We start from the raw sequence: 11,393 nt of genomic DNA, 5'->3' as shown, positions 1-11,393 counted from the left end.
TGAGTTGGGCATGTAGCAGGAGAGGGACTGACTATTGTTTAACCCCACCCAAGTAAAGTGTTAGGGCTCCATCCCTTTGGGCATTAAGGCCCTTAGTGTTCAGGGATGCTGGGGTACCCAAAGATGAGTTCATATATGACAATTTGAAAGGGCTCAGCAGTCTTGGGGCGTGGCTGTGTTTCCTTTTGCTGGACAATTCACAGGCACCATGCAAGCCCCCATTGACAGAAAACCCTTCCCCCATAGCAAAGAAATGATTAAATCAGTCTTCCACACAAGTACTCCCAGTGGCGTACACTGCTCTGCGAATGTTGACTTGGTGTTTAGGTCTATCTGGCCAGAGAGGAAAGTCCCTCTTCTCCTTGCCAGACCTTTTATTATTCATTACCTGGTTCTATTTTTTTTTTTTTTTTTTTTTTTTTTTTTTGAGGCAGAGTCTCTCTCTGTTGTCCAGGCTGGAGTGCAGTGGCATGATCTTGGCTCACTGCAATCTCCACCTCTCAGATTCAAGTGATTCTCCTGCTTCAGCCTCCCAAGTAGCTGGGATTACAGGTGCCTGCCACTATGCCTGGCTAGTATACTTGTTTCTTTTTATAAGGTGACGAGAGAGAAATCCTCTCTGGGAGAAAGATATATACATATTTCTGCAATTTTAAATTTTAATTTTTTTAGAAACGGGGTCTCACTGTTATGCAGGCTGGAGAGTCATGGTACAATCGATAGCTTACTACATCCTCAAAGTCCTAGGCTTAAGTGATCCTCCCATCTCAGCCTCCTGAGTAGCTGGGGCTACAGGTGTGCACCACTGTGCCTGGAGACAATTTTTAAAATATATTTTTCTCTTCTGAGGAATTATGCATGCTTGCTACTATGTGATATTTCTATTAAAAATAGAATGGTGGTTATTTAATAAGATGTTAACTACAGTGGCTTCTAAGCCCTCTCCTTGGGATGTTGCTTTTGTTTTAAAAGTCTGAATGGTGGAGAATCCCTGATCCAATCTGACCTAGTTTTAGCAGGGGCTTCTGTGGGGAAGCTCTGCATATGTGACCTGGCCACTGCGTCCCAAAGGACAAGGTGACTCGACTTTCTCTTTTAAAATGAAAGTTCCTGTCTGTGATAATACCCAATTTCAACTTTTGTTTCTTCATTTGAGGCCCTGAGAGGGGAACTTCTACCTTCCAGTAGAACTGTTACCCTGCAGCAAGCATGCAAAATTCCTTAGAATAGAGAGAAATGTACAAGTGACATTGCAAAACATTTTATATTTTTGTTAATGCTTATTTTTTGTTACGTTTTGTTAGAGATAGGAACTCAGGTGGCAACGTACCCATTGATGTGTATTGTAGGTGTTGGAAAGGTCAATAAAACCAGGAAAATAAAACTGAGAGCAATGGGGAAAAGAGGTCTTATTTTACACAGGGTGGTGGGGGAGGCCCCTCTGAGAGGCTGATATTTATGAAGAGACCTGAAGGAGATGAGGGGCTGAGCCATGGGAAGAACATTCCAGGCAGAGGGAATGAAAATGCAAAAGCCCCGGCTGGGCATGGTGGCTCATGCCTGTAATCCCAGCACTTTGGGAGGCCAAGGCTGGTGGATCACCTGAGGTCAGGAGTTCAACACCCGCCTGGCCAACATGGTGAAACTGCCTGTCTACTAAAAATAAAAAATTAGCCGGGTGTGGTGGCATGCGCCTATAGTCCCAGCTACTTGGGAGACTGAGGCAGGAGAATCGCTTGAACCTGGGAGGCGGAGGTTGCAGTGAGCCAAGATCATGCCACTGCACTCCAGCCTGGGTGACACAGTGAGACTCCGTCTCAAAAAAAAGAAAATGCAAAAACCCCGAAGTGGGAGCCTGGGTGGCGAGTTTTGGGGTCATAAGGAAGGTGGGAACGTGACTTCTTGGCATGAACCCCACAGGCTGATGCTTCTCAGCAGGCCCTTTGATGAGGGCCTGCATTCCTGGCACCATAACTGACCTCCTTCTGCCCCTCCCTCATCCCTTCCCTAGGTCTCCTAGGAGCAGGGGATGCGGTCACCTCTTTCTCTTCTTTCCTATCCCAGGCTCCAGTCCTTTGGTGTTAGCTCTGTGCCCTGCTCCCGACTTCCTCCCCAGGCCTCATATTTTAATTCATAAACCACTTATGAAAAATTTTTTAAAAGCTGAAATGGACTGTTTCCACTTCTTTTTGTTTCAGTGATAATAATTCTGCTTCTGTTGGAAGCAAAGCAGATGTCTCCACCTGACTGTAGTCACATACAAGACAGCTGGGTAGGGGAAGAAATAAAGAAAAGAGCTTATTGCGTTGGTTTTTCACCCTCCACCTACTTAGTCCCTGGAGATCTGGTTTTATATCTTAAATCCCACAAAATTGTCTTACAGTATTGTGACTTGTGACTTCCTAATTTCCAAAAGCAGTGGCTTTGTTCTCAGTACTCCACTTAAATAATTTATCTGCAGAACCTGGCACTGTGGCCACATAGTGCTTCCAGGAACTAACTACTGTTACCAGTGGAGGGTTCCCAGGTTCTTGGTGTTTTGAACAAAGAATTGGACAAAATGCACAAACAAAGCAAGGAAAGAACGAAGCAACAAAAGCAGAGACTTATTGAAAAACTGAAGTACACTCCACAGGATTGGAATGGGACTGAGCATAGGGGCTCAAGAGCCCCTTTACAGAATTTTCTGGGTTTAAATACCCTCTAGAGGTTTCCCATTGGTTACTTGGTGTATACCCTATGTAAATGAAGTAGTGGCCCGCAATCAGAGCAACCAGAGACTGAAGTGAAGTTACAAAAGTTACACCCTGTGCAAGCATCTGATTGTGGAAAGCAACCAGTAAGAGGCTGAAGTGAAATTACAAAGTTACTTTTTTTTGAGATGGAGTTTCTCTCTTGTTGCCCAGGCTGGAGTACAATGGCACAATCTCAGCTCACCACAACCTCTGCCTCCTGGGTTCAAGCGATTCTCCTGCCTCAGCCTCCCGAGTAGCTGGGATTACAGGCGTGTGCCACCACATCCAGCTAATTTTTTTTTTTTTTTTTTGAGATGGAGTCTCGCTCTGTCTCCCAGGCTGGAGTGCAGTGGCGCCATCTCGGCTCACTGCAAGCTCCACCTCCCGGGTTCATGACATTCTCCTGCCTCAGCCTCCCGAGTAGCTGGGACTACAGGCGCCCGCCACCACGCCTGGCTAATTTTTTTGTATTTTTAGTAGAGACGGGGTTTCACTGTGGTCTCGATCTCCTGACCTTGTGATCCACCTGCCTCGACCTTCCAAAGTGCTGGGATTACAGGCGTGAGCCACTGCGCCTGGCTGTATTTTTAATAGAGACGGGTTTCTTCATGTTGGTCAGGCTGGTCTTGAACTCCCGACCTCAGGTGATCTGCCCACCCTTAGCGCCCAGCCTTTTTTTTTTTTTTTGAGATGAAATCTCTGTTTGTCACCCAGGCTGGAGTGCAGTGGCATGATCTCTGCTCACTGCAGCCTCTGTCTCCTGGGTTCAAGTGATTCTCCTGCCCCAGCCTCCCGAGTAGCTGGGATTACAGGCATGCATTACCATGCCCAGGTCATTTTCGTATTTTTAGTAGAAACAGGGTTTCATCATGTTAGTTAGCCTGGTCTTGAACTCCTGACCTCAGGTAATCTGCCCGCCTCAGCTCCCAAAGTGTTGGGATTACAGGCCTAAAATTGCTTCTTGATGTGTCCAGCAAAATGATTTTCCTACTAAATGTACTACCACAAAGGGGTCAACTTGTTGGATGGGTTCATTATTATTACTATTGTTATTATCCTTTTGAGGCAGAATGGCTACCAAATGCAAGTATTTTATTTACCATTATTACTGTGTGGCATACCTTCTGATAGTCATTAGTGACTGGATTAGAAAACAGAAGGGCCCAGAAAGCCATATTATTTGTAAAACAAAAATAATATGGACTAGGGTGCAGCTCTTTTTGATGCTCCTTAAACTGAGATAGAATCTGTCATGAGATAAATCCTATGACTTCTATGATTGCACACACAGGATTATGATACAGCCTCTAGGTGAAAATCATACTTGCCAAATTTTTTATTTCCACAGTGGATTCAACTCAAATAAACAACTGTTACAGGTATCATCTCATTGAACACTCAACCTAATTGGGAAGTAACCAGGTGGTTAATCCCAGTGTCACAGGTGAGGGAACCAAGACTAGAAGGCTAAGTGATATGCTCAATGTCAAACAAGTAGCAAGCAGCTGGACTAGGAGGAGAACTGGGTGCCCCTGATTCCCTGGCCACTGCTCTCTTGTTAGAATTTTTATTGTGGTTACATAATTGGGTCCACAGACAACTCTTAACTATGGAGTCAGAGATGGGACATACAGCGATGGACACTGTCATCAATTTTCAGTGCTAAGAAAATCTGAAATAGTTTGCCTTCTTAGAGGATACATTTTAAAAATTACTTATTAAAGGTGTGACAGTACTGTGCATCTATAAAAGAAAGGAAGCTATGTGTTGATATGGAACAATCACCAAGAAATATTTATAATACTTTTTATTTTGACATATACTTCAAGACTCACAGGAAGTTCCTAAAATAGTACAGAGAGTTCTTGTGTGTCCTTCACTCTGTTTCCCCAGTTGATAACATTATACATAATCATGATACATTGTCAAAGCCAGGAAATTAACATGGTGCAATACTATTAATTCAAATACAGACTTTATTTGGGTTTCTAAAAATATTTTTAAATAAAAAGGACAGGTGTTACATTGAGTGTATAGTTTGCATCTGATTTGTTTATTTTAAAAGAGAGGGGAAGGATGTGTGTGTATTTATTTCCATATGCCTAGAATATCTCTGGAGGGATATATAAGAAACTAGACACTGCCTTCAGGGAGAACAGCGCAGCAAGTTGCAGAAGAGGTAGAGAGAATTTCGCCTGTATATTCTTTTGTACCAATGCATCTATTTAAAAAAGAGTGAATGTTGAATTTTCATAGCATAATTTTAAAAAGTGAATGAGGACCTTTTTTATGTATTCATGCAAAATAATCTGTAAGTTATATTTTGGAGTGAAAAATGCAAGGTAAATAAGTGTCTACGCATCTCATTTACAAAGGAGGAGGGAAAAATTTATGTGCGTCTTTATTTCCATGGGCATAGTTATCTCTGGAAGAATATATAAGAAGCTGCTAACATTGGTTTGCCTCCAGGGAGAAAAATAGGCAGCAGGGGACCGAAGTGGGAGGGAGACCTTTCACTATTTATTGTACTTTTTCAATTTAGACTATGTGAACTTATTTCCTTTTCAGCAAAATAAAGAAAACTGAAAAAATTAAATCCAAAACTGCTTTCACTTTGTAATTTTTTTCCCTTTAAAATATTCAGCAGCTTTCCAGCTACTCTCTGGATCAGTTCCAAATTTCTTAGCTTGACATTTTGGTTCTTTTTATAATTCGATCTCATTATTTCCTGACTGGAGCTTTCTGTTCCACCTAAAGTGTTTGACTCTCTGTCTTTTTTCTTATAATGGTGCACTTTGTGACATTTCTTCTTTTCCTCTTCTCCAGCCATCAGAAATCATCCCTGGCTCACCTCTGTGAGGTTTTCCCTGAACTCTTCAGCCTCTTGTGACTTGCCTCTCTCCTAAATTCCTGTAATATGTATTGTCTGCCCGACACTGGGCCCTAATCCTATGCTTTCTAGACTTATCAGGGGAATGTGCACTCTGTCCCCAAAGAAGATTACCATATCCTCACTGGCAGTGGCTGGGTATGACAGTTTTCTGAAATTCCCTTTTCCTCACAGAGCCTTACACTTGGTTGATGTCCCAGTGATGCTTTTTGATGAATCTCTTCTTTGTAGAAATTTTATTTCATACATATGCTTGCCTGGTGTGCTTAAGAGTTCCAGGCTGTATCCTGGCAATAAGAAATTGTTTGTCTGCTCAAAAACACCCTAGCAGAAAAAAGAGGACAAAATTAAGAGTTAAAACTCAATAAAGCACATGGTGTTTTGAATATTGATATATTTTAAAACATAACATTTCAGAAAAACAAGATGCATGACAAAAATTTCCCTCTTTTTTATTTGGCTCCTCTATTTGGCTGTACTTTGGAGACTAGGCCCTGTTTTCCTGGTAACCATGGCAAATTAATTAGCTTTTGTGATATGTTATCAACTGGTTCTCAAGGTCCTCATATGAAGTAAATGGCAGAATTGAATTTAAATCTTTGCAAGTCTTATCTTAGATCCATGTGACTTCTGAGTTTGTGTTCTTTTCTTCAAGGCAAAAAATATTTCTTGGGTTTCCTCCATTACATAGCACTGTGTTAATATCTAATGGAGACAAAATATAAAACACAGTCTTTGAGGACTATATGCCATTATTCTTATATTACACATTCCATTTTCTTTCCTTGTCCCATTATGGCTGTATATAGTACATACATGTTATGGTGTATGTAGTAGGTGCAGTCAGTTCCCAGGTAGCCTTAAGATGAAAGAAAAATCTTTTGAAAAAGGCTGATCTTAGAAATTGCAATAGTAAAAAGCAGGAAGCAAACAACAAACGGTAATAGTCACAGCTTACATTTGATTAGGTCTTTACTTAGCTAGATATATTTCAGGCATATTATCTCTTTGTGTATAATCAATGATGGAGGTGGGTGCTATTATTTCCCTGTTTTGCAGATGAGAAAAGGGAGAGGTTAAGCAATTTGACTGTGATCACACGGCTAAGTTATAGAGCTGGGAGTCAAATGCAAATCTTTTGGACCCTGGGTCCCTGTGCTGAATCTTGACTTTATATGATTGTTTTTCCAAAGATTAGTCATATGGGCCAGTAACATTAATATACTTGTCTTCATCTCTAACTAGATGGTAAAATATTTAAGTGAGGACTGTGACTCATTTTCTTGTTTCTCCACACATAATAATCCATAGCACAGAAAGCTGAACATCCTTAGTACTTACTTTTCCAAAATGAATAAATTCATAAAGACAATTATGGCTTATAAACATGGTGTTAATAAGACTATGATATTCATATCCCAAATTCAACAAGCCGGCCGGGTGTGGTGGCTCACTCCTATAATCCCAGCACTTTGGGAGGCTGAGGTGGGGGGATTGCTTAAGGTCAGGAGTTTGAGACTAGCCTGGGTAACACAGTGAGACCCTGTCTCTACAAAAACATTTAAAAAAAATTAGCCAGATGTGGTGGTGCATGCCCATTGTCATAGCTTCTCAAGAGGCTGAGGAAGGAGGATCTCTTGAGCCCAGGAGTTGGACGTTTCAATGAGTATGATCATGCCAATGCACTTCAGCCTGGGCGACAGAATGAGATCTTGTCACACACACACACACAAATCAACAAGCCAACTATGTGCCTGGCAGCATGATGTGGTGCAAACAGCATGTGTTTTGGAGGACTAGAGATGATGGTGGAGTGCCTGGCACAGGGAGGTGCCCAATACATGGTATATTTATTAATGCATTTATATTTTCTGATTTAATTCTTCTCATTCACTATTAGGTAGTGTATTAGTCAGCTTGGGCTGCCATAACAGAATACCACAGACTGGGCGGCTGAAACAGCAGAAATTTATTTTCTCACTGTTCTGGAGGCGTGAAGTCCAAGTTCAAGGTGCCAGCAGAGCTGGTTTCTGGTGAGGACTCTCTTCCTGGCTTGTAGACAGCTGCCTTCCCACGGTGTCCTCATGTGGCCTTTTCTCTGTGCATGTGTGGAGAGAGAAAGATTTTCCCATTGGATTAGGGCCCTATTCTCATGACCTCATTTAACTGAAATTACCTACTTAAAGCCCTTAGCTCCAAATACTGTCACATTGGGGTGTTAGAACTTCGATATATAAATTTTGGAGGGATACAATTCAGTCTATAACAGGTAGTTACTCTTCCCATTTTGCAGATGTGGAAATAGATATTCAAAGAAGTGGTTTCTTTTCTTCTGTGAAGCCTGTCTGTGCAGTCAGAAATATCCACCAGCTATATTTCCCCAGGTTTCTTTTTTCCTTACCACCTAAAGAGTTCAACTATTTTATCCTCTCTGGAAGTTTTTTTTTTTTTTTTTTTTTGTGACAGAGTCTTGCTCTATCACCTAGACTGGAGTGCAATGGTGTAATCTTGGCTCACTGCAACCTCCACCTTCTGGGTTCAAGCAATTCTCCCTGCCTCAGCCTCCTGAGTAGCTGGGATTACAGGCACCTGTCACCACACCTGGCTAATTTTTCTATTATTATTATTTTTTTTTTAGTAGAGACGGGGTTTTGCCATGTTGGCCAGGTTGGTCTCGAACTCCTGACCTCAGGTGATCCAGCTGCCTTGGCCTCCCAAAGTGCTGGAATTACAGGTGTGAGCCTCCACACCCAGCCATATTTTTAAAAATAATACAACAGAGCTGGTAGCATCTTTTCCTTGGATGGTGCTAGTGAAATCCTGACAGTTGATTCCCCACCTGGGTTTCTCACCTTGATGCCTTTACCTCTCTTCTGTTATTTTGTAATTAGCAGAGACCATGGGGTTATAATGTACTTAATTATACATTCAGTACTTGATGTACTAGCAGAGAAAAATTCTACTTTTCTCTACATCAAAAAAAAAAAAAAAAAACAGGAATTGGCTGGGCATGGTGGCTCACACCTGTAATCTCAGCACTTTGGGAGGCTGAGGTGGGCAGATCGCCTGTGGTCAGGTGTTCAAGACCAGCCTAGCCAACATGGTGAAACCCCATCTCTACTGAAAATACAAAAATTAGCCAGGCATGGTGGTGCGTGCCTTAATCCCAGATACTCGGGAGACTGAGGCAGGAGAATTGCTTGAACCTGGGAGGTTGAGGTTGCAGTGAGCCAAGATCGCACCACTGAACTCCAGCCTGAGTGACAGAGTGAGACTCTGTCCCCCTACCCCCGCCAAAAAAAAAAAAAATACAAAAACAAAACAAAAAAAACTCCCAGGAATCATGTCACAGCCAGACTTACCAACTTTGGACCATAGCTGGGGAATGAAAGGTTGCTCAGCACATAGCAAACTCTAGGGTGGGATTATCTTGCTGCCCAGAAAGCACATTGTTCTCCATTCTTGTGCTTTGATATCACTATAACTCGGTATTCTCTGCCCACTGGTGGATTCTATTGCTTCATGTCTTCTAGTCTCTCTGTCTAACTAGCTTCAGTCAAATGTATTTCTTTCTATCTTGAGTACAAATCTCACTTACAGTGGATTTGATTGGTTCAGGTAGTCAGCACCCACCCCTTAAGTCCCCAACCAGCTTTTGGTCTAATCATATGTGCCACTATAGTACCATGAAAACAGGTCTCTTATCTATCATAGCTAAAGGAAAATATTCTTTGAGAACATATAAAGGTTTGTCTTCTATTTCTATGTTTATTTCTCAACTATAGGGCAAAATATTGTTATGGTTAACATTGAGGTTCTGCAGTAAGACCGCCGGAGTTTCCATTCTGTCTTTACCCCTCACTAGCTGACCTTGGACAAAACAAATTTACTTCACCTTCCCATGCCTCAGTTCCTCTTCTATAAAATGAGAATGATAATACAGTCCCTGCCTCACAGGGTTGCGAAGATTCCATAAGTTAATGCATGTGAGGCCTTAGCACAGGGCATCATATACTACTAGTAAACACCCAGGAAGTATTAGTTAACATTATAATTGGTTGCTTGAGTGTTCTTGCCCACCAGAATGGAGAATGCCAGCTTTTATTCTCAGGATATCTCTAAGGGTAAAGTTACAAATAAGCGTTTTAGATACCCACTTTATGGAAGATTAAGTAGCATGGTAAACTAAGGCTGTTTCTGATGAAATTCATTCACCAGTTCCACAAGTGTTATATACACAGTCAATGGGGATATGAAATGAATGAGACAGAGTCTTTATCTGTAGTTTACTTGGGGGAGATAGTCAAGTATCTAAGTTAGCTTGAGATGGTAGTGAGAATAAGATAGAGTAGGAGTCACCATGGAGGAAGTGCTCAATTTGCTCTAGGCTGGTGCAGGGGTAGGGGCAGGTCAGAGATGACATCTTGGAGGAGATACTTGAGTGAATCGTAAAAAGCAAGGGGTATGGGAAGGCATTTCTGGCAGAGGTAACAGCAGAGATGAGACAGCATGGTGCCTTCAGGGACCATGTAGGTTGTAAATGGATTTTAATCTTTTGTCGTAAAGACAATAAAGAGCCCCTGGAAGGTTTTATTTGGTTTAAAGATCTATCTACCTTTATTGTTTTTTTTTTCTCTGATGACAAATCATATATGCTCATTATAAAAAGCAATGAACACATTACAAATATATATACTTATCTAGATACATATGTGTGTGGGTATGTGTGTGTATATATATAAGTGTATATATATAAAGTAAAGTATATATACCTATATAAAGTAAAGGTTTCCAGTAATTCCCTTCCTTATCTCCTGAGATAATTACTCCTACTGACAGTTTAGAGTACATTTTTTCTAGATTTCTTTCTATGCACATACTAACTACAAATATATAATAATTTCATTATTATTATTTCTAATATAGGAATTGCTTATATGTATTTTTTGTTTTTTGAGACAGTCTTGCTCAGTTGCCCAGGCTGGAGTGCAGTGGTGCGATCTCGGCTCACTGCAGCCTCTGCCTCATGGGTTCCAGCGATTCTCCTGCCTCAGCCTCCCGAGTAGCTGGGATTACAGGCGCATGCCACTACACCCAGCTAATTTTTGTATTTTTAGTAGAGACGGGGTTTTGCCATGTTGGACAGGCTGGTCTCGAACTCCTGACCTCAGGTTATCCACTCAACTCGGACTTCCAAAATGCTGGGATTACAGGCATGAGCCACTGCACCTGGCCATGCATGTTTTTTTAAAATATCTTTTAATGATTTAGTACTGGAGGTTTTCTTTTTCTTTTTTTTTCTTTTCTTTTTTTTTTTTTTGTGATGGAGTCTTGCTCTGTTGTCCAGGCTGGAGTGCAATGGCGTGATCTCGGCTCACTGCAACGCGATTCTCATGCCTCAGCTTCCTGAGTAGCCTGGGATTACAGGCATGCACCACCACACTTTGCTAATTTTTGTATTTTTAGTAGAGATGGGGTTTCGCCATGTTGGCCAGGCCAGTGTTGAACTCCTGACCTCAGGTGATCCACCCACCTCAGCCTCCCAAAGTGCTGAGATTACAGGCATGAGACACTGCGCTAGGCCATGATTTAGTACTGGAGGTTTTCTTTTCTTTTAATTCCTTCCTTCCCTCCTTCCTCCCTTCCTTCCTTCCTCCCTTCCTTCTTTTCTCTTTCCCTTTCTTTCTTTTTCTTTTTCCGGGATATGAAGTTTAGAGGGAAAATTGGAGACTGGAAGGTCAAGGCTGAAGGAAAGGAGACCATCTTGA

Source organism: Pan troglodytes, chromosome 6 (genome assembly GCF_028858775.2).
Source record: "Pan troglodytes isolate AG18354 chromosome 6, NHGRI_mPanTro3-v2.0_pri, whole genome shotgun sequence".
Taxonomy (NCBI): Eukaryota; Metazoa; Chordata; class Mammalia; order Primates; family Hominidae; genus Pan; species Pan troglodytes.
Note: the sequence above shows the minus strand (reverse complement) of the source record.